Source organism: Micromys minutus, assembly GCF_963924665.1.
Source record: "Micromys minutus genome assembly, chromosome: 6".
NCBI lineage: Eukaryota > Metazoa > Chordata > Mammalia > Rodentia > Muridae > Micromys > Micromys minutus.
Genome location: NC_137975.1, coordinates 55492554 through 55516633, shown reverse-complemented (window position 1 = coordinate 55516633; position 24080 = coordinate 55492554).

Sequence of the window (24080 nt, the reverse complement as noted above, 5' to 3'; positions counted from 1 at the left end):
TCCTAGTAGAATGATTTTATTTGTTAGATTATCACTTGAAAACATTTCATTTTTATGTAATGTCAACTATAGAACCAATGATAACTATAGTTCCAATACAGATGTGTAAACACACACACACACACACACACACACACACACACACACACACACACACACACACACACACATTCCATTTAGAGAATTCTTGGGTCTATGGCACATGCAAACTTTTAAAATCACAATTTATGCTTTAAAATAGCTTAAATCTTTGACAACTGTTGACAACATGACTTAATGCTGCCTTAAAATGTGATTTAAACAATTGTTTTAAAATATGCTGTTTATGGGCTGCTGATCAAGAGCACCCATATTATGTGGCTCAAAACTGCCATGACTCCAGCTTCAGGAAGGTCCAACACCTCTGGCCTCTGTGCTCACAGGTACATGCTGATCTCTCAACACATGGACACAGAGATACTTAATAAAAACCATAAAAGTAAATCTTTGAAAAGTTGATGTTTACAAAAATTTTGTATGAATGATAATGGGCTTTGTTCTGTAGGTTGTAAAACTTATATTTTTATTAACTGTAAGTTTTCTATAATTGACATCAGTTATAGGAATAAGTAAAGGGTTGGAGAGTGAATGACAGTCTTCCCTAAAAGGAAAGACACAAATAACTACAAAAGAAGACTAAACTAAGTAAATGTAGAAATTTAAAAAACATTTATCTATTTGAGGCTTATAGAAAATTTATCCTTTTGGACATATCAGTAGGAATAAAAGAAATATGCACCACCTGTTCATTTTTAATTAAAAACATAACTCACATTGCTTCATTTATATACACATCTATCTAATATAATGTGAAATATACTTTGTGACGTGGAAATATTTTTATATCCCCTTTTGCTTACATTTACAATTGCCACTTCATCAGTTGTGTTAGTTTAGCCTTTGTTGCTATGGCAAAATACATGAGACAATCAGCTTATTAGTACAAAAGGTTTGTTTTGGCTCACAGCTTCAGTATTTCATGCATAGTTACTAAACTCCACTGTTTTGTGACCTGTGATGAGGCACACTGTATTAATGAATACAAGGGTAAAATAAAGTAAGCCGTGTACCTGACAGAATCCAGGAGGCAGAAAGACTGAAAGAAGGAGAGATTTCCTTCTACAATGCCCTTTGAAAGCATGTTTCAAATGATCTACAATAATGTCAGTAGATCACATTCCTAAAGGTTCTACTTCCCAGTGGTTTCACAGGTGGGTGATGTAGCCTTCTTTAGCATATAGGCACTTTGAAAGACTCTTAGAGTTCAAAACACAACCCCTATACTCTTTCAAGATTAATGACTATTGCATAGAAACTTTTCTAGTTGATGCTTTAATCAGATAGAAGGAAAATAGTATTCATTTCGGTTTTATTTCAATGTTAACAAATGAATGCTGTTCAATATTATACACACATAATATTAAACATTTATATTTCTCCTTTCATAACTTGGCTGTTCATGGTTATTTTCCCATTTTACTATTGGCCTATCAGTCTTTTATTATTTTCTGAATGTTATATTAACATGGCTATTTCAAATAGAAATTTTTTGTTACCCAATGAGAAAATTTTCTATATTTTAATATTAAGTACATCAGAGAAACTTTATTTTCTCCAATATAAGAGATACAAAAACACTGATTTAACCACACACATCTCAGTGTTTGTCACAGTTAAGTGTGTGAGAAATGACAAGGGCATAGGATCATATATAAAAGAGCTATCCATGTGATATAGCCAGTGAATACTATTTCTTTCTTTTCATTTTTATATAATTAATAACAATTACTACATTAAAGTAAAAATATGTCACGATTTATTGTGTTCCTAAATATTTGTTAAAGGATACTTTATAAATTGTGTGATTCTATATCATGTACTTTTTAAGAAATTGCCTACTAATGGATATTCAGCTTTTTCCTCCAAGGTATCCATAGAGATGCGGTGGACAAACTATCTATTGGAATATTAATGGTTAGTGTTGATTCCTTTCTCTGACAATTCTCAAAGATTCTATTAGGGAAAAATGAATCAGTTACATTTGGCAAACTCTTTCCCTACAAATTTACATTTCTACTAGTAGGAGATACCTTGTCTAGTTTACCTTATCCAATGCAGAAAAATTTTGAAAACAAAACAACCTATCCCTTTAACTTTGAAGACTCTAACGACTGTTTTGTTGGGCCCCCAACCATATTTTTCTCATGTGAGATTTGTTATTCTTTCATGTGCTCACTGAGCACTAATCTTTGCAACCTGCATGGCCCAATGTCTTCTTATTTTTCATAGTCCTTTTTTATTGCTAGTAAATTATCCTCTAGGTGCTAAATATCCCGTAGAGCTTTTCTTCTTATTTTTATATGGGTTTTCTTCTTTCATTTGGACCTTTCAGTGAAAGGCTGGAGTTTTGATTTATCTATAAGATGTTAAAAACAAAGGATTCTCCTAAACAGAGCAAACACAAAAGTACGGGGTCAGAATATGCAAAGAGTTAGGGACCAAGTAAGTAGAGGAAATTTTGGACAGAGATAACAGCTGATATTGGGAAGATAAAAAGAGGTCCACAGCCAGTTAGCACAAGGAAAATGTATCTATATCTCCTTTAAAAAAATAAGTCTTCCTAGAGAGTTTTGCATTTACATATCTAACTTCATGTGTATTACCTCCATGAAGCTGTCTCAGATCACATAACCACACTCACAGCCACACTTACTGGCTCACACAGAACACTATCAACATAGAATACCAGCCATCATTTTTACCCCTTTTCTTCTTTAGGCCTGATTTGCATGTACCAGGGACAGTGGCTATCATGTATGGCCTAACACCAGTGTTCTATTGCTGTCATTTGGTTTCTCTGACTGACCCATGCAATCTGATAAGATTCTGTCAATACCAAATCCACAGCAACTTCTGTAAATGTCCATTTATCCCCATGATGGCCTACCTTAGTTAAAGGCCATAGACTTAGTGCAGGTGACTTCTGTTTCCCACTAGCACAAAGGCGACTCCCATCTCCTACAGTCGCTGTATGTAGTCTTATATTTTTCCAGCTCAGACCTCTCAAACTAAGTCACTTCTAATGTCTCGCAGGTAAAATCTCTTAGAGCCTTTCTCATTACTCAATTTAAGACATTCCTCATGCCCTTAGTTATTTTTTCCATAGGACCTATTTTATTTCATATTTTAGTCTTTTCTTTTTGTAAAAGCACAGTTTTGTGATTCCCTTATTAAAATGTAGATAATATCATGATACGAGAAGTAGAATTTTTGTTCATAGCTCACATGTAGGAGATACTCACACATAGTGATTATTTACTTCAAATACAGTATAGAATCTACTACTATAAGAATCAGGATTTTTTTTTTTGTTTTTGTCTCTTCTAAGGCAAATTTCTCCAGCCCCCTCTTAACATAAGAAACTATGATTAATTTATGAGGACTCAGCTTTGAGGCTGCTTCATTAGGAATCTTTCCTGCTTGCCTTCCCATCAGTGTCTCCATAACCCAGCATCTTCTCTTGTTAAGACACTGCCCACACTACCTCATAACCATCAGAGTCCTCATGAGATGCTAAAGACCTAAAGGTTTATGTCTGTGTGTATGGATGTTTCGGTCACCAGTCTGGTGTCTTCCTTGATTCCTGTCCATCTTATTTTTGAGCCCAAGTCTTTAATTAAACCTGAAAGTCATTGGTATGGCTAGGACGGATATTTAGTGAGCTCCAAGAATCTGTCTGTCTCTGCATCTCCATCACTGGGATTATAAATGTATGCTGCCACACATGGTTTTTATAAAGGTGTTGGAGTTCTAAACTCAGGCTACTTTTGTGCTTAGCACTTCACTGACCGGAGCCATCTCCCTAGACCCTGTGTCTTTAAAATTATTTTTCTCTAGGACTTAGCAATGCAAACAAATGTCTTATCAGGGAGGCTCAGTACATCTTAGCTAATGATTAGAAGAATAAAGAATTATAAAGCATTATCTTCAACTACTTGAAAAAAATTGACCTTGTTGATAAGCTAAGCTATTACATAATACAATAACTCCTCTGATTCCCATCTTGATTGTGTTGTCTTACTTTTCCACTTTCCTCTATAAACAATTGTGTGTGTGTGCATGCACGCATATGTGAGCATGTATTTGAAAAATGCTGTATCTAAGAAGTGCATGAGCATTGAAAGCACATTTTCTCACTTCTGGAATTCGGTTTTAAATGGTTTTACGCTTTTGAGGATTTCGTTATTTCTACCGTTTAGTAGCAGCTCTTTCTAGGTCAGGATCCAAGTTTTAGAAACTTACAGCCAATCTGCTTGGTGAAATCCAATGATCTTTAGCCAATGAAGTGAATCACATTTCTCTTTATCAGCTTCTTTTGAATTCAGCTTGGGGGATGCTGATGGACTGGAACTAGATGTGAATCTAAATATCTGGAATGACCTTCATGGCAGGGTGGGAAATTATAAAACACAACTCTACATGTCAATGGAATCTGCCAACAGATATGAGTGACAGCTCACTTAGAACTTTCCATTAATCGCTCCCCCCCCCCCCCCCCCAGTTAGTAAAGAAGTAAAGATACACAGTAATCCAAAAGCAGCCATATGGGCTGTGACAATCTAGTCTTGGATTTCTTGGAGAAGATAGCCATCAACAGTTGGCAGAGGCTGGCAGTCTTAACTTACCTCAAGATGTATTGTTCTGAATATTTAATTTGCCTTTGATTTTAGCAAAGGAGAGTCTTCCCTCCAAGAGACCTTTAGCTATTGACAATTAATTCACTGGGGAAACAAAACGCCACCTGTCTGTTGCTCTTTCACCGTTTGATTTAAGAAGTATCGGGACAAGAGATAGATAAAGAAGATTGATAGTGTCATTTAAAATAATTGCAGTAATTAGAGTTAATATTTTGACAGGTTGGTATTCTAGCAGCTATTGCAAATAAAACAAAAAACAAACAAACTAACTAACAACAACAACAAAACCCAAACAGCTGCCCAGCTGTGGGAACTTTTCCCCTTAGGCTAAATGGAGAGATACATGCTGGTATTTATTCAGTAATCAATCACAGGGAGAAAAGACCTTGAATTTTAGTTGGAAATTTTTATTTTTATCCTTTTCCTCACTCCTGGTCTTTAAACCTGCTCCGAGGAGAGCTATACATGCCAGGCTGGCGCTCATCAAAAGCGAGCAATCACAGCTAAATCAGCATGCAAAATGCCACTCAACCTTGGGCCTTTATTAAAATTTGCTGGGACTCAATTTGAGATAGCGATCATTCTTATTAAAAAGCAAAATGTAAGATAGTTTTTTTATATAAATCTCTGGATGGAATGGAATTGTTAATCAGCATAGGCTGATGTGATTTCTCTGTTGCAAATCCTGCCGAGGGCTCAGAAGTGGCACATTACCATAATTCGTAGGCTAGAGCTGGCAGCTTGAAAAAGACCTGCAAGAATCTTTAAAATGCTTAAGCAAAGCTGCAAGTCACAGCAAAACAACACAGGGAGAGCTGCTACCCGGTTTCAGACTCTCTCTCATCCCTTATGGTTCCTGAATCTCTCCTTGTTTCTGTTGTCCGGTGTTGTTTATAAACAACCCCTCAACAGGGCATGGCGACGCTCCACAATCCATCGATTTACCATGTTCCTGGTTCTCAACAGCAGCTGAATGGAAAGGGCTTGAGTTTTTCTCTTAAGTGTAGAAAGTGGAGCCAATCAATTAACCACACACACGCAACACATTGTTTGTCTTCTCTACCGAATCCTTTCTGCCTGTTTGACATCACTCTCTATAATTTTTGTACTTAAAAAAAAGTAGAGAAGCTTTCAAAAGATATAGAACTCGTTGCAGATACTAATGATCTGCTGAGGTAATGCCTATTTTTCACCCTGGGAAAATATTGTTAGTTTTCAGGACCAACCCTTAAATTGAGTAGAGTCAGAAACTTATATCATTTTTCCCCCCACTGAGGGAGGATTACATCGCTCCTTCACTGGAGTGCTTATGGCACATCCACTAGGAGATGTCAGCATGAGCCAAAAGGAGTGGTAGATAAAATATCCCAAAGGAAGACACTCAATTTCTTTGCAGTCTAAGAGCATTTTTACCTAATTGCATGACATTATAAGAAATGGGTGTGTTTGCACACACACACACACACATTGAAGACCATATAAAACATCACTCACATCTTCCTTATGAAATTCTAAATAGCATGGTCATTTGGAAGCTACACTGCAGTCAAATATCATATCTGTTTAGAAGACTGGCTGTCTAAGGAAGAGAACCACCAAGATGTGGAAATGTTAGTAAGTATGGAAGTGTTCCCATATTTTGGATTATATCTTTGAACCCGGAAGTTCTTCATTTGGATATTTACTTATTTCAGAACAATGATAGACTAAAATTTTTAACAGGAATCGTACACGTGGATGGTAGAGCTACACTCAATAAGAAGTCAGAGGGAAGTCTTGCTGTATATGTGACTGCTTCTATATGTACACAAGGCATGTTTTTAGTAGAAAGCTGTCTGCTTCCAGAGGACACAGAAAGGTATATAGATCTATGAATGAGGACACTTTAATGAATAACACTGGTTTATCTTTGTGAGAATCAATTATGTCATCTTGTTACAACCAAAGCTCATCAGCTTCTGATGTAGCAGGTGATATGTTAAGTTCTACAAAAATCTAAAATTCTTTCAAGTTTGACAGACCATCATTAAAATACGATAGAAATGTATCAGTGAACGGTCAGGGAATCTGATAGGCAGATCTGAACCTCTATATACCAAAAGGGACATAAAATTAACCCAGACCCAGACAGGCGTCAGGAGTCAGTGTCAAGTAGCTTAATGCTACCGGATGTCCCCTTCTGACAGTCCTTCTGAATTTTTCAGGAAAGATGGAGAGCAGCAAGTTATTTTCGAGTTAAAAAAAATGGCAAGCAGATTAAACAGATTAGATGATACCCATTAAAAATGAAAGAGCAAACAATGTGTCAGGAAGCACTATTTTGAATCCGGAGTTTCTGGCACAAGGTGCCTGCTCTCTGTTCCCAGGCTTCCTTCTGTTTCCTCCTCCAGAAAGGACTTGGTTCCCTAGCACACAGCTGGGCTTCGCATTCCCATTTGCAGCAGCTGCTTCATCTGAAATGCTGGTAGTATTTGTCAGCCTGGAAGTGTCTTGAGGCTGCTTCTGAGAGATACAAGGAGGCAACTGATAAGAAACGCATCAGAAGGGCAGTTAATTGCCTCCAGTCTCTTGGTGCCGGGAATATTTAAAATCTATGGGATTAAAGGCAGATTAAAAACTGTGGAAGCAGGGGCCCAATAGCGCTGAAAGATTGCAATCAGCGAGGGTAATGGCAGAGAAAAAATGAATGTGGCACATAAAATGACAGATAGGAAATTCAGATCCGCTTCTAATGCTCCAAGTTCCATCTTGTAAGCACAATTCATCTACGTGTAAATCATTTTTTGGCTTCAAGCTTATCAGCCAATCGGTGAATTAAAAATGCTCTTTCCTTGGAGGATTAAAGGGGTTGATTGAAGTCAGTGTGAAAACTGGCTAATAAGTCTGGAAATGTCAGGAGGGGGCTTCAGAGAGACTCCATGTATTTTTTTTTCTCTCCCTTTCCTTGCTCTGACATGAGTTTGCAAGGCTGCAGACTTGTGGTATTTTGGTGAGTGTGTACGTGTTTTCTGTGGGTGACATCACTGCAGAATGGGGCACTAGGATTTGCAGGGTGCATCAGGATAATTCCCACCAAGACACACAGGTGGGAACCTATGGATGAAATGGGCTACTACTAGAAACCAGGTCTCCAAACTCATTAGCGAATTTGTCAGAATCCTAGGCCTGTCAATGTGTGACTCTAGTTTAAGCTGTGCCATCATGAGGAGGGGCATATTACTGTGTGATTTGACTGATTTAACTGAACAAGTGGTATTTGAAGCAGTGGGGGGGGGGTCATGGGTTAAGTGTATTTGTGCTTAACATTCAAAGGCAGAGTACCTCACATCCTTTCATTCTCAAAGTGATGGATGGTGGAGAGAGAGGGTGTCTATTCCCCATGCTGAAGACTAGTCTAAGGCGGGCATATTGACTGACTTTTTTATTTTGGAAGGTGGTATTAGTTAGGAGATTTCAAACCACCTTGTGGTATTAGCACATTGTCAGCTGAGGAAACCCCCTGATGATTTCAAGATTTTCTCAGAAGTGGCTCACCAAGGTTAAGGTTCTCTTTTCAGTCCATAGGGCTGGCTGAATGAGGAAATTCCCAGCAGAAGCACCACATTAAGACTGTAGGATACTGAGAAAAACATCTTTATGGTCTGTAGTCTACATTTTTCCCTCACCTAAGGAAGAATTTGGCGTTTCCTCCACATTAAGCTTCATGTCTTCAGCTATGAATTTTCTGTCTGAAATACCTTTAAGAGGCCAGTTCCATGTGTTACATCTCATAGGAAAGGTAGCAGAGGAGCAGGCAAGTATGTTGTCCAAAGTGATCCAGGAGGACTAGAAGATTCATAAATTAGCTCTCTGTTTAGTGCCACAATTTTCTATTCCTTTGGGCTTCTAAAGAGTACTTGCATATCTTTTGGTATACATGTGCAACACACACACACACATACACACATGGGGGGGAGAGAGAGAGAAAGAGAGAGAGAGAAAGAGAGAAGAGAGAGAGAGAGAGAGAGAGAGAGAGAGAGAGAGAGAGAGAGAGAGAGAGAGAGATCCTCATGGGTTGAATTGCTCTTGATGGACTTAATATTGGAGCTTGCTGCATTACAAAGTAAAATTACAAATTCATTGTTTAATCTGTAAAGTCCTAGGGAATCAATTCAGCCCTGGTGTTGGTTAGCTTTTCATTTAATTAAAGAAAATATCAGTTTATAAAGGGAAAATGTTTATTTGGGCTCTCAGTTTCAGAGGTGTTAGTCCATGGTTGGTTGGATCCAGCCTTTTGAGGTCTTAAGGAAGAAACACAGATGAGCACTCTCACTTTCAGGGACTTACCCATACAACCTAAAGATATCTGCTGAGGCCTTGCACCTGAAAAGCTCCACTAGCATCCAAATGTACTAACCTGAGAAACAAGTTTTTACTAAAAGCTTTTGGGAGACAAAGATCAAGATTATCACAGGCTTTTTTTTCAGTTTTGGTTTTGAGAATGCCATCATTAGTATTACCTGCACAATGCTGAGGGAATGAGACTTTTCCATAAAGGAACACCACATAAAGATTGCTGCTCTCAGCTGTCTGGCCAGATGGCTCAATGGTTGGGTATGTAGAGGACTAGAGTTTGGTACCCAGCACCAATGTCAGACTATGCTTCTGGCCTCCAAGGATACCTGCACATACACGCCCACAGGCATACACATGGACATATGATTTAAATAGTAAAGTACATCTTTAAAAATGCACTCTAAATTTCTTCTCAGCAGCCAGGTGTTCAGGAGGACTGCTACAAAACGGGACTCTGGATGTGCAGGGCTACTGTACTCATCCACTCACGGGAGCTGTGACTCTCTGCACAAAAGCTGCACATAATCAAGTAGTCAGAATTTTAGCATGGTTAGAAGAGGGGCTCACAGAGTTTTACCCCAGCAGAAGAGCTAGGTTGTAGGTTGTTGTTAGGGAGGGGAGGACTAGTTTTCTCCGGGAGTGTGGCCTCTATTCAGTTGGCTTGCCTTATACTAGAGCACATCTAGACAGAACCTAGTGGACTCAGTGGGCAACAGTGACGATGATGACAACCCCCACCCCCGTCACCATAGCAACAACAATGGAGAGAACATGAAGTTGGGAGAGGAATTGGTGGGAGTAGGGTCTGAGTAGAGACAGAAATGGAGTGTGTGGTAAATCAAAATACATCTTGTACATGTATGAGAGTCTCAAAGGATGACTAAGAATGCACTTTAAAATTGTCACCCTCTGAAGAATTCACTGCATTCTCATTGCACTTCATTCACATTTTGAGATATGGAGTCAGAGGCTGATAGAAAGTCAAGTGATATTAAGGGATCTTATTTTACTGTTCTGACTTATTAGGAAAGTTAACTTTTAAACACACCAGTTAGGAATTGCTTGTTTTGTGGATTGAGTGTTGATGTTGGCCACCTTTTATTGCTATATTTGATTCCTTACCAGAACCTTGACTGTCCTTCTTTTGTTAACCTACAACATTGTGATTCGACTTAATTTTCAATATTTAGCATTTTCTTCCATTTAAAATATCTAGAAATGTCTATTATTGAAAAACTGAAAAGCACAAAACTACACAGAAGAAATTAAAAATAACCACACTCTATCAGTAGGAATAGTCATAGGTGACATTTTTAAAGTGTTCATATATGCTATTTATAGCCATACAAAAATTAAATTTTGTTCAGCAGTTACTTAATTTTTATATGCAATACTATGAATATTTTATTATTTAGCACATAGTTTTTAATTACAGTACATAATTATAGTATATGATTAGAGCTGTACTTTATTAATGCTTATTAGTGAACAATGTTTTCTGTTCCAATATTTTGTCATAAATAAAATGCAAAGTATCATCCTTTCATAGAATACATTAACTAGTATTTTATAAATAGTTTTAACAAAACTAACCATATTTATTGTAGGATATTTAAAAAATATAGGTTAAAAAGAAAGCCATAATTTTCATGAAGGAAAAATTCATATTCACTGTATATTTTTTCAAACTTTTTTGATATGTGCATACTCAGGCATGTGTAAGTTTAAGTGTGTGTGTATTTGTGTGTTTAAGAAATGTAACTGTAGCTGATGCCAAGTAGTGCTTACTGGCAAGAACCTGATATGGATGCCTCCTTAGATGCTCTGCCAGAGCCATACTGATACAGAGGAGGATGCTTGCAACTAACTGTCAGACTGAACACGAGAACCCCAATGGAGGAGTTAGAAAAAGGACTGAAAGAGCTGAAAAGGTCTGCAACCCCATGGGAAGAACAAAATGATCAACTAACCAAAGCCACTACAGCTCTCAGGGACTAAAACACCAACCAATGAGTATACAGGGAGAGACCCATGACTCCAGTTGCATATGTAGCAGAGGATAGCATTCTCTGGCATCAGTGGAATAAGGGACTTTGGTCCAGTGAAGGCTCATTTTCTCATTGTATGGGAACACCAAGGTGCTGAGGTGGGAAAGAGTGGTTGGGAGAGGGAGTACCTTCATGGAGGCAAGGGGAGGGGGAGGGAATTGGGGAAAGGGGGGAACATCTGAAATGTAAATGCAGAGAATATCCAATAAAAGAAGTGAAAAACAAAACAAAACAAAAGAAATGCATCTGCAGTTCCTGCACACAAATTGATATAGTTAGAAAGTGATACCTTTGTGGTGCCCACTTTGTGGATATGAACAGTAAAGTATAGAAAAGGATGTCTTCAGAGGGGCAGAGATGGGATTCCATCACAGAACCTCCACTTCTTCCACCAGGCTGGGGTCTTTATCTACTGCTCAAGATTTCCCATTCAACCAAGCCTTGCTAACACTCTGGAACTGGAGCTAATGGCCCATGGTCCCAACTTGCCTTTTGGACAGGTAATTTCCTGCCTTGAGGATTCTTCTAAATCTTTGTCTCCTTTGCTAGAGAACAAGAGTAGTTAGGTTAGGCCCCTGCCCTGTTGAATTTACCTGTCTTGTGTCTCTGTTACCCAAGGGTTTACTCTGATAAAGAGATCTGAGTTAAAGCTAGGTAGTTTGCTGATGTGCCTTGCCCCTCTAGCCACAGCCATATTTACTTGTTAAAGGTGACTTTCTGGAGAAGTCTCTTTGCAAACAGAGTTAGGAAACATGGGAAACTAAGGAGAGATTTTTGAAGGAAGCAGGTATGCGTGGCCTGGGAAGTCCCCATGAACTGAGAAATCTTTCCAAAGCTGTGCTCCTGTATACACCAATAGATGTACTGATATAAAAACTAGTCTTAAGATAGGCAGTTTGAATGTGCTCTACACCGAGAAAGTGTTTTACTTTTATTTTTGACACGTTAGAATTCTTAGAAAGTAGAGGCTTTATGCTTAGGAATACAAAGCTCGTAATCCAAGGGACACAAAGTCTGTTTTAGAACCTAAGGCTATAAAATGAAACACTCTTTTTTCTTCTTTCTTCTTACCTTTCTTTCTTCTTCTCTTTCTTCCTTTCATCCTTCCTTTCATCCTTCCTTCCTTCCTTCCTTCCTTCCTCCCTCCCTCCCTCTCTCTCTCCCTCCCTCCCTCCTCCCTCCCTTCCTACCTCCCTCCCTTCCTTCCTTCCTTCCTTTCTTCCTTTCTTCCTTTCTTTCTGTTTTTTGTCTAAGAAGTAAGTATGTAAGTACTCCTGTTCATCTACCTCTTCAGGGCCATAGGTGATTGTGATTGTTTGGCAGTTTGCAAGTATGAGCTACATTTTCCCCACACACAGATGGGAGTATTTTCCCCTAAGGGTGAGCTCTTTTCCCGCAGCCAAGAGAAGATTGGTAAGAACGGACATGGTTAGTAAGCACCAGGGGGATTCAAGCAGATCACTGACCGTTCTCACTCTCACACAATTTCCTATTTGAAATTGGACTTACAGAAAGAGCCTGTGGACCTTAAAAACACTGCAGAATGTTCTTTTAAGAAACTGGTTTCCAAGAAAGTGCTACCTAGTTTTGTGATTGCTTTTAATTACAATCTTAGATGGAGGGGCAAAAAATGCCAGAACCAAGGACTGTTTGGCAATTTGCATAACAAAATATCAGTAACCTTTAAATTTTCTACTATTGCTCCTATGACTATAAATACATCTATCTATCTATCTATCTATCTATCTATCTATCTATCTATCTATCTATCTACCTATCTATCTATTCATCCATCCATTATCTATTCATCCATTATATTTCGACTACCAATTTATCTATCTATTATCTGTCTATATGTCTTTCCATCCATCCATCCATCCATCCATCCATCCATCCATCCATTCATCCATCCATTCATCCATTATCTGTCTACTATCTGTCTGTCTGTCTATCTATCCATCCATCAATCCATCCATCTATCCATCCATCCATCTGTTTTGCATTCTAAAAAAATAGTTTTTGTCAGTCTTCCAGGGATCAACAATCATTTCCTTCTCTTTGTCACAAACTGACTTGCTGATAATAGAGAACTTTCAAAGTTCAACATTTGCCAGACCATGTTTATATTTGAGGCAGTGTGTTCTTCATTGTATTTTCACTCATCCTAATGTATCTACATCTCAGAGTGAAGAAAGGTGGACCAGGACTTTTAAGAACACTCCTGTGTTGTACTGGGCCCCAAGTGCAAGCTATTGGAGGTCTCACGTTGGTTATGCAGACCAATAAGATGGTTTATCTTCTACCGAGTTAAAGTAAGTCTTCTGTGGGCTGTGGTATGAATTTCTCATCACTATAAACTAGAGGAGGAGATTGTTTCCTCCCAGCTAAGTCAGGGAGCTTATCCGGTTCCTCCTCTCTCGCTCTCGGAGCCCAGATGAAGAATTGCAAGGCTGAGAAATCTCCCATGCGTTTCTCCATTTCCTTGCAAGTTGCCTGCTCAATCAGATGCCCTGTGATCTCAGGACAGGCTCTGATGATGGGAATTAGGCAGCTGGCTGCTCCATTTGAGTACACCACAGGCTGCGCACCTCCTGTCTGCCCTTTTTTAACTTGCAAAACGGAAATCTCTCTAAGCTCCATCATCTTTGACACTGCTGTGAAAACCAGTTTTAGCGATAAGATGAACGAAGCAGAACAGGATATGTGGCAGGGAGATATTTTTGACCCCGTATTTTAAAACTTTGGATGCAGCAGACATATCTAAGTAAAGTTGTGCCTTGCCTGCTAAAATGGAAGATTAATATCCAATAAATTACCTCCCCAAGACCTTAGTCCTGGTTTTCAGTTTTTAATGCATGGTACTACTTGCTATCATAAAGAATCGATTCATCTTCTCATCCCGTTTCCCCTGTCCCACTTTTATTTTTGATTAATGTGTTTTTATTTTTAAATTTTTCCTTGCAATGTTTGAATTTTACAATAGAAAATTGTAGAGTTTCTCCTCTCTGACTATTTAAAAGTAAGATAGGCTAGGGATTACCATTTGGGAATTATTTTGATCCAATCCTTTCTGGAGGCAGTAGAATTAATTTGACCTTTAAAAGCCTCCTTCAGGAGTCTGATTTTCTAATAATACAATTTGAGTCAGGTAAGGTGAGGCAAACCTTGGAGAAGTGGGACGTACTGTCTGCAGTAGGTTAATTCAAACATGAGACAATCTTTCAAACCATAATCAGATAACCATCAAGAGCTATTAACTTTCCTTCGTGTCGATATGTCTATTTAAGTTTTACAGTTACTTTCACTTATTTAGTGTGTGTGTGTGTGTGTGTGTGTGTGTGTGTGTGTGTGTATGTGTGTGTGCATATGAGTATCAGCTACAGAGGTTGTTTCTGTCAATGAGCCACACAATATCTAGGGATCCAACAAAGATGTTGGTCTTGGTAGTTTGTGGCTTTACTCTCTGAGCCACCTATAGGCCCAGTACCCCCTCCCACCTTCATGCCTTTCTACCTTTAAGGTCTAGCAATTAATACATCATAGAGATGGGTAACAGTATGGGGGTTAATTTCTAATTTTCATAAATGTTTTGGTGTGTACACTTCACTTCCTCATGAAGTCATGGCAGGAATATTTATTCCTTTTCATCCTTGAAGGCTGTGTGGTAGAGAAGAGCAAGCTTGAGTTTTAAAAACAAGGTATCAAAGTTTGCGATAATTTTTTTCATCTCACTATCAGATAAATGAGGCAGATTTTTTAACGTTTAGACCTCCCATCTACTCATTTATTAAAATGTAATAATCACATCACTATTTTGACTTCATTGGGGGATTTAATGAGGGGCTGTGTGCGGTTCTTCTGACATTGAATAGATGCCCAACAATGTCACTGTTATTCATCTTCTTTTAGGCTATTGTATTTGATAAAGGTTTGAATATGACAGTGTCCATACTTGCATGGTGCTTACAAGATGCTAAGCCACCTGCTAAGCATTTTATTTTGAGATGAGATTTCATGTAGCCCAGCATGGCTTTAGAATTCCTATGTAGCCTAGGACCCAAGGATGACCTTAAGTTTTTGCCTTCACCTTCAGAAGTGGTAGGATTTCAGCCATGAATCATGACATACATATTGCCAAGGATCAAGGGCAGGGTTCTGTGTGTGTTAGGTAAGCACGTCACCAGCTCAGCTATATCTTCAGCATCTATATGTCTTATTAAGTCATTCAATCTTCATAATGACCATCAAAGTAGACAGTATTATATTAGTTTTGTAAGAAGAAACAACCCACATATACTGAGAAGTTAAATTATACCAATAAAATAACAAAACAAAACAGAAGAGAAACCATGAGCCTGAATCCAGACTGGGCAGTTTAGAAGTTATTTCAGGCTTCCATCAGGACACTGACAAAGGATTTTGGTTTACCCTACCCTGGCCAGGGTCAATTATAGTTGAAAAAGCTTATGCTGGTTTTATTTCCATTGCTGGAGCAGAATACAGGACAGAGGCAACTTAAAGGGGATGGGTTTTCTGGGCTTAGAGTTCAGAATGAACAATGCTTCTTGGCAAGGAAGGCAGGTCATTATTTTGTTCTGTTAATGGCCACAGAAAGCAGAACATTTGCTTGAACTAGACCAACCTGTAGCTTTAAAGCCTCTAGTCCTATATTTTCTTATAAACATCATGTCTGAAAGGTTTACCTTCTTGCCAAACATCACCATTAGTGAGGAACCAAGTGTATGAACACATGAGCCTATGGAGGATATTTTTTATATCCAAACCATAGCATCCTTTTGGGAAATATTTTTTTTTTGTCTAGGGGTTTGAGAAGCCATAGGAGTTTTGCTATTGGGAAAATAACATAAGTGATTCAATTGACATTTTTTTCTGTAAGATGTTATTGGACTATCTTAAGATTATAATAGTTGCATTTATTCATTGATTCATTTATTTGACTTATTTATCTCTGTGCACCCATGTGGGTGCATGTGCAGGTTGGAAAACAACACACACAAGTTAGTTCTCTCCTTTCACCATGTAGATCATAAGGCTAGAACTCAAATCTTCACACTTGGTACCAAGCACCTATACCTGGTTAGCTGTCTCAATGGCCCATTAAGAATGCATCTGATATGATAATATTTGTTGCATATCTCCAAGAAGAATGTCTTTCTCTGTGTGAGTGTGTGTCTAATATAGCCATCTCCCCAAATTCTTGTAACTGTAGTTTCTGAGAGCATCATTCGACTTACATGCATATGATCCAACTGTTACATATTATAGACTGAGAAGTGGATGTCCAAATGTAGAGCCAAGCTTCCTCAAGTTAATTGGCTAATTGGTGGCAAAGTTGAGATAAGACCCAGGCCTTCATCCTCCAAATCAGGTGCCCTTGCCTTCTATCATGTAACAATTCTCTGGATAATAGCACCAGAGATAAAGGCTCACAATGTGATTTTCCAATGTCCCCGCCTAATCCATTTAGTGCATTGAATAGAACAGACATTCGTCTTTACACTGTAATATTTTAGATTTTTTTTTCAAAAGGAGACAATGCTACTTCTAGGTCCATAATTAATGCATCCGGTGACGGATTGTTTTCCTCTTACTCTTGTTTCTAGGGCTGTGTGTAGAGTTCTTAAAAGCCAGACATCAGCCTTAGGCTGGTTTTTGTGGTAAATGTGCTTTCAAATGCCAGAGACCACATCTCTCAAGGGCTCTTTAGATAAGAGCATCATATGGACAGCACCGCTTTGGAATATAATTGTAAGATTTTAAAAATATTTTTCACCCTATCAGATATTTGAATACTACATTTGAGTACACAGCAAACATAGGATGTCATGTGTAAGATACCAGGTGAATTCTTGGAAGGCAGAAAATGCAGCCAGGTTGAATAGGGAGGATACAAATAGTTATAAAGGCACTCATGGTTCAGTAAGCCTAACTTTCTAAGTACTGCAAATGCCGGAGAGCCCAACTGACAAGTCAGAAGCTGTCATCAGCTGGTTCCTGGTTTAAGGGCGACTCGTTGCAAGGGAAGATATATTGCTATTAGTTAATACCCTGAAGATGCAGTTGCACCATACTTTCATTATCTGTAAGGAAACATTTGAATTTTGTCATCACATTAGGTTCTGTCTAGGCCAGATTTGTGCCCAGCAAGATTTGCCTGAGAAGAACCCTGAAGTTTAGAGACTGAGGAGATGGTTTAGTTGGTAAAATGCTTGTTACGTAAGCACAAGGACCTGAGTTCAATCCCAGAGCTGGAGAGATGAAGACAGGTGGATCCCTGTGCCCCAGTGACCAGCTAGACAAGTTGTGTTAGTGACCTGCAAGCAGACCATCTTTGTCTTCAAAGACAACATGGACAAAACCTGAGAATGATACTTGGGTTTGATTTACACACAATGCACATGCATGTACATGCTTGAGAAAACACAGACACACAGACCCAGACCCAGACCCAGACACACACACACACACACACACACACACACACACACACACACACACACACACACACCCCTAATCTAAATGCTGGATTTCTTATTTTGCTCTCCTAATTTTTTCAGGAAGACTAAGTATGTTAAAAGCCATAAGGAAATAACACATTGAAAGGATAAAGACAGGACACCTCACAGGTCTCGATTTCTGGAGGAAAGAGAACAAATAAGAACACAGAGTAATCCCCTGGCTTTCATTCATCTTCTCTAATCACGGTGGCTTTACAAATGTTCTTCTGTGGCTCCAGTGGGCACTTGGGTCTGTAACTGTCTGCCGGCCATGCCTGTGAGCAGCCGGCCTACAATGATATATTTGATATGCAAATGACAAGGCCAAGGAGGGAGCTGGCTGATAAGAGTGGAGACAAATTTCAAGTGGGGGGTCACAGTGGGGGGGAGCACAATGATCAAATTCAAACATTAGATATGTCTTTCCCCTCCTTTGTCAGAGGAGATACTTATTAATTAAACCACAGAAGGCAACTGTGTACCCTATGAGAAAATTAGAACATCAAAACCTTGGAAAAGAGTTGGTGAGAATAGTTGGTGAACCTGGAGAGAAGCCCGTAGGGAGAGAAAGGAAACTAGAATTTACCGTAGATCCCAGTGTGAATCAGACAATAGCCAAATCAATTGTTAAATCAAAGGTGAAAATTTCAGGTTAAAAAAAATATACCATGGCTTCATTTCAAACCATTCACAGCCTCTGGTTTATATTCAGGGATGATGGTGGTAAAAATGTGAGAGCCGAGGATATGGGATTTGTAGTAATTACCACGGGATTATAGTGTTTTCTAGCTCTTGAACTGCACTATGTATGGAGGATAATACAATTTTAAAGGAAAGAATTTAGAAGGAAAACAAAAGTAAGGATGCTGAAACTCCGTCCCAAGAAAATGTGACCTGCCCCGTGTGTGTGTGTGTGTGTGTGTGTGTGTGTGTGTGTATGTCTGTATGTCTTTGTGTGTGTGTTTCTACTTCTGGAATTCCAGAATTTTTTCTCTGATTGTGCTTTCCCCAAGTTCAACCTTTCAGTCAGAAATTTCTGAGATGTATCTTGGCAAAGCCAGCCCGCTGGTGCACACACTGCCCAGCGAGGGAGGGTTTAAGTGGGATTTGCAGTTCTGCAATCCCTCACCCTGGGCAGGCAGTGGGGTTTTCTTCTGTGAATTGGCAGCCTCATTCCTTCTCTGCATAGTTTTCAGTGGAAATTACTTACTAGGTCTCGTGTGTTAGTAGGTGCTTCTTCCTGATTTCACGACAGCATACATAGGCAGGAAGTAGGGAAGGCTTCTTCCCCTCCTAGTTCTGGTTCCTTCATCATGAAGGCTGGGATTCTCAGCTTTATGCTCTGTCAGGGACATCCAATTCCCAGACATGCTGGTTTCTGAGTGGAGCCCAGCACTGCCTTTTGCTATTTAAACATTATTGCATTTATGTATTTAGTCGTTCATTCATTCATTCATTCATTCATTCATTCATTCATTTCTGTGTGCATGTGCTCACATGCCTGTGCTAATGTTCCAAAATGTTCATGTGGAGATCAGAAGATGTCTTATTGTAGTTGGTTCTCTCCTTCTAATAGGTGAGTCCCAAGGACCAAGCATCCGTCATCAGCATTGACTACAAGTGTCTTTACCCGAAGAGCCATCTTGGTACCCTAAGACATCATTTCTAACTGGGCTGTTGCCTTAATTTATTGTATGGTATGTACAGCAAAATGAAATTAAGCATTTTATTAGATTCAGTGGTTGAGGTGAACCATCAAGATGTTTCCACTTAACGACAGTTAACTTAAACTTGATTGAAAATGTAAGTGGTCTCACCTGTGACTGGTTAAAGTAAGTGTTCAAATCCTTGTTGGGGATGGACTGCAGAGACAACTCAACAGTAAGGGCACTGGCCACTCCTTCAGAGGACTATTGGCATGATGACAGCAGCTTGGTGTCTGGTCACTTTGTTCTTCCCTAACTCACCCATAGTTAGGAAAGCTTAATGTTAATGCCCATGTTAACTGTTTCATCTTCCTAAATCTGACCTCTGCTTAAGAAACAGCTTTGGGAAGAATAGGAGGAAGGATTGTGGGCTCTGAAAGGGATAGGAACTCCGCAGGAAGACCAACAGTGTCAACTAGCCTGGACCCTTGGGGCTCTCAGAGACTGAACTACCAACCAAAGAGCATACACGGGCTGGACCAAGGCCTCCCTGCTCACCAGCTCACATGGAGCAAAAATTGCAGTTTGGTCTTCATGTGGAACAGGACTATCTCAAAAGCCATTTCCTGTGCATGGTATCTGTTCTTCTAGCTGGGGCTTCCTTAACCGGTCTCAGTGGGAGAGGATGCACCTATTCTCACAGAGACTTGAATTTCTAGGCTAGAGATAACTAGGGAGCCCCCCACCCAAGATTAGAGGAGGAGAGGGGAATGAAGGGTTGTGGGAGGGGGACAAGGAGTGGGATGTAAAGTGGATAAGTAAAAATAAACAAACAAAAAACAATAACAAACCAGCTTTGGCCTCGGTGGAGGTTTTTCAAATTCAGAAATGTGTTTGCTTCCTCAACTAAAAATGAAACAACTTTCCTGAATATGACCTTTTTAGACTTTAGAGTTCAACACACTTGCCATGGATAGACAGCAGAAGCTATTACTACCATCCTGTGGGGTCTTATGACAATAAGCATTTTGTATCTAACAGAGGGTAAACAATGATCGTTGAGGAATTATATCCTATTTTGCTGATGCCGGGTCTTTTTATTATTACCTTGCTTAATAATTCTAGACAGGACTTTTCAAGATTAACTGTTTGAGGGTCTGGAGAGATGACTCAGCTATTAAGAGCACTAGCTGCTCTTACAGAGAACCTGAGTTCCGTTCCCACATGGTGGCTCACAGTCATCAGTAAGTTCTGTTCCAGGGGACCTGACGCCCTCTTCTAGCCTCATGGGTACCAGGCATGCATATGGCACACTAACTTAGACGCAGATAAGAATCAAAACACATAAAATAAAAGCAAATAAAGACATTGCTTGACTTAGCATACATGGTCATAGCTTTCACCAGTGGGAAGATGGTTCAGCTGGTAAAGATCATACCTTTCAAGTAGGAAGGGTTAAGTTTGATACCTAGAGTCTATGCAAAGGCTGGGTATGGTAGAAAGAACTTTTAAATTTAATTTAATTTAACATTTGTTTATTTATTTTATATCTGTCTCACTGTCCTCCTGCTGGCCACTCCTCCCATAATCCTTCCTCACTTCCCTCTCTTCTCCTCTGAGCATGTGGGGTTCCCTGGTTATCCCGCTACCCTGGCATATCAAGTCTCTGTAGGGCTAGGTGCTTCCTCTCCCACTGAGGCCAGACAAGGCAGCCCTGCTAGAAGAACACATCCCACACACAGGCGACAGCTATGGGGACAGCTACCACTCTGGTTGTTCTGGACCTACATGAAGACAAAGCTGCACATTGGTAGCAAGAACTTTAAATCCTAGGTCTGGGGAAAATGAGTCATGAGGATACCCTAGAGCCTATTTGGTGTGTACCTACACAAGAATACACACACACACACACACACGTACACACATACACACGTACACACAAGATAATGGGTCTCCTTATGATATTTTCATAACTCAGGCCATTAAACTTTTTCTTATCTACCCCTCAACCTTACCCCAACTCTCTCCATTTTATTGATCCTCTCTCTTCCCACAAATCATTCCAACTCCAGGCACCATGGTTGTGCTACAGAAAGCCGGAGACCAAGAGAGTTCCTCTCAGTGTAAGACTAGTGAGTGTAAGCCCACTCACCAGAGCCTCAAGCCAGTCTCTGCTGCCCTAGGCAGGACAAGACGCAGTCATGGGAGGAACAGAAAAACTGCAGTGCCACTTTGTAGCAGGGAAGGAAACAGATTGGAGAGCAAGCCCTCCATGGACATCATGTGGCTGTCCTTTCCTGATCGTTTTAGTCAATTTATACTCTCATCTTTTTATATGCCCAAGGTGCAATTTGAATAGGATATGAGGTAGGCTGGCTTCTGAAGGCAAGCCCAGGTGATTCTCTGTTCGCTGTAGATGATCAGCATCTACTGCTTACATTTCATTCTCAGGGAGTTAATTCAGCACGGACTAAATTCAGGTTATCAGTGGTTTAGGGGAAGTTTTCTAGAGCCCTTTTGGGTTCTTTAATTCCAGTGTTGGTCAGGGCTAAATTTATTTTTCTACTGATGCTAAATATATTAAATGGCTGAGTATTAAACGGAAGACACTGGAAGCAGTTTACTTTGTGATTATCAGCTGTTTATTATAATTAGTAAGCAATGTGGAACATTTCCAGAAAGGTCTCAAGGACAACCTGCCTGTGGAATTTTTATTTTCCTACTCAACATGTAGGACACTTTGTTGGTTCAATGTCCAGACTGGCACATTGTTTCCGGGCAGAGTGGTGGCAAAAATGTCCTTCAAAACGTTTACATTATCCAGATCTCCTCCCCTCTCTCCCTCCCTCCCTCCCTGCTTCCTTCCCTCTCTCTTCCTCTTTCTCCTCCCCTCTCTCTTTCCATCATTTTTCTTTCTTGACCTTCACCCTTCATGGGGACTTCAGTATAGTCCTTATTTGAAACTTGGGACAAGGGTCAGAGGTAAATGGTTGTCACACTGCCCAGTGCTGTTTTCCCAGGGGGACCTGACTCTCCTAGGAGCCAGTTCATCAAACAGAGGCCACATCCAGGTGTTAATCCAGGCGGTAGCAATGGTCAGGGGTGAGCATTGGTACTTATACCACCTGAGTGTTTCCCAAATGACTTTAACACTTGCCAAACTCACACACGTTTAAAAACAAGAAGAGTGAAAGAAGTGATAAAGAAGAAACACATTTGATGTACATCAAAGCATGAACATGTTTTAATGAACCCCAATGTTTTTATTATTTTGTAGTGGTGACAGTTATTGTTTTTACTTAACTTTTATTTATTCATTTATTTAGAGGCAGTCTTTCCTCCTCCTCCTCTTCTTCTTTGTCAACTGGAATGCCTATATAGCTCATGTTAGCCTCAGATTCACAGAAATCCTCCTGCCTCAGCCTCTCAAGTGCTGGAATTACAGAGGTGAGCAACCTCACCTGACTGAAAATCAGTTGTTTTCATGCAATAATATACATTAATTAAAAATAAAATGCATTCTGGGATTCATTTAGTGATTTAAAGTTGTGATGGCTAATGGAATTTTCCTTCGATTTCCCTATCACATTTTACTTTACATGTTCAACCTCATTTTTCTGTTAGTGAATCTCTATGGTCAGGAAAGTCCCACTTGGAAATGAATAAAAGTAGCAGAGCATCTTGGCAAACGCCTATAATCTTAGCACTCAGCAGACAGAGACAAAGGGAGAGGTGTGGCTTACAGGTCAGGCTGGTCTTTTGATTAAGTTTCAGTCTAGCCAGGGCTTTGCAGTGGGTCTTATCTAAATATACATGTATATGTGTATGTGTATGTGTATGTGTATATATATGTATATGTAAATGATGTATATGTATGCGTATGCGTATGCATATGTATATGATGTATATGTATATGTATGCGTTTGTATATGTATATGTATATGTGTATGTGTGTGTGTATGTGTATGTGTATGTGTATGTACATGATGTATATGTATATGTATATGTATATGTATATGTATATGTATATGTATATGTATATGTATATGTATATGTATATGTATATGTATATGTATATGTATATGTATATGATGTATATGTATATGTATATGTATATGTATATGTATATGTATATGTATATGTATATGTATATGTATATGTATATGTATATGTATATGTATATGTATATGTATATGTATATGTATATGTATATGTATATGTATATGTATATGTATATGTATATGTATATGTATATGTATATGTATACCGATATGTATGTGTGCATACGAGTATGTGTATGGGTATTAGTGAAACTGTAAAAATCTCACAATGAAACTATGCTCAAGAAACAAAGACTGGTGGCAGATTAATCTCTGCCAAGAGGAACTTGAAAATTAGCAGTATTGGTGCAGGAGAGATGGCTCAATGCATAAAGCATACGCAGAAGCAGAGTTTGGGTCATCAGAACCTAGTAAATACCAGGCAAGTGCAGCATGCCCTGCTTTAATCTGAGAAGCTGAGAGGGGAAGACATGGGATCCCATGTCAAGCTGGCCAAGGAAAGCAGCCACATCTGGGTTCATGTCTGAGGGATCCCGCCTCAATTTGTAAGGTGGACCAAGACAGAGGAAGATGACAGTGGCACCCTGCTTCAATGTGATGCACCATGTCAGAGGAAGTCATTAACCTTGCACCTGTACACATGTGAACATGCAAACATGTGTATGCACCACACACATATAAAAATTGCCAATATGATTGATATGTCTCTAATACATGCAAATATATCTTTAAAGTA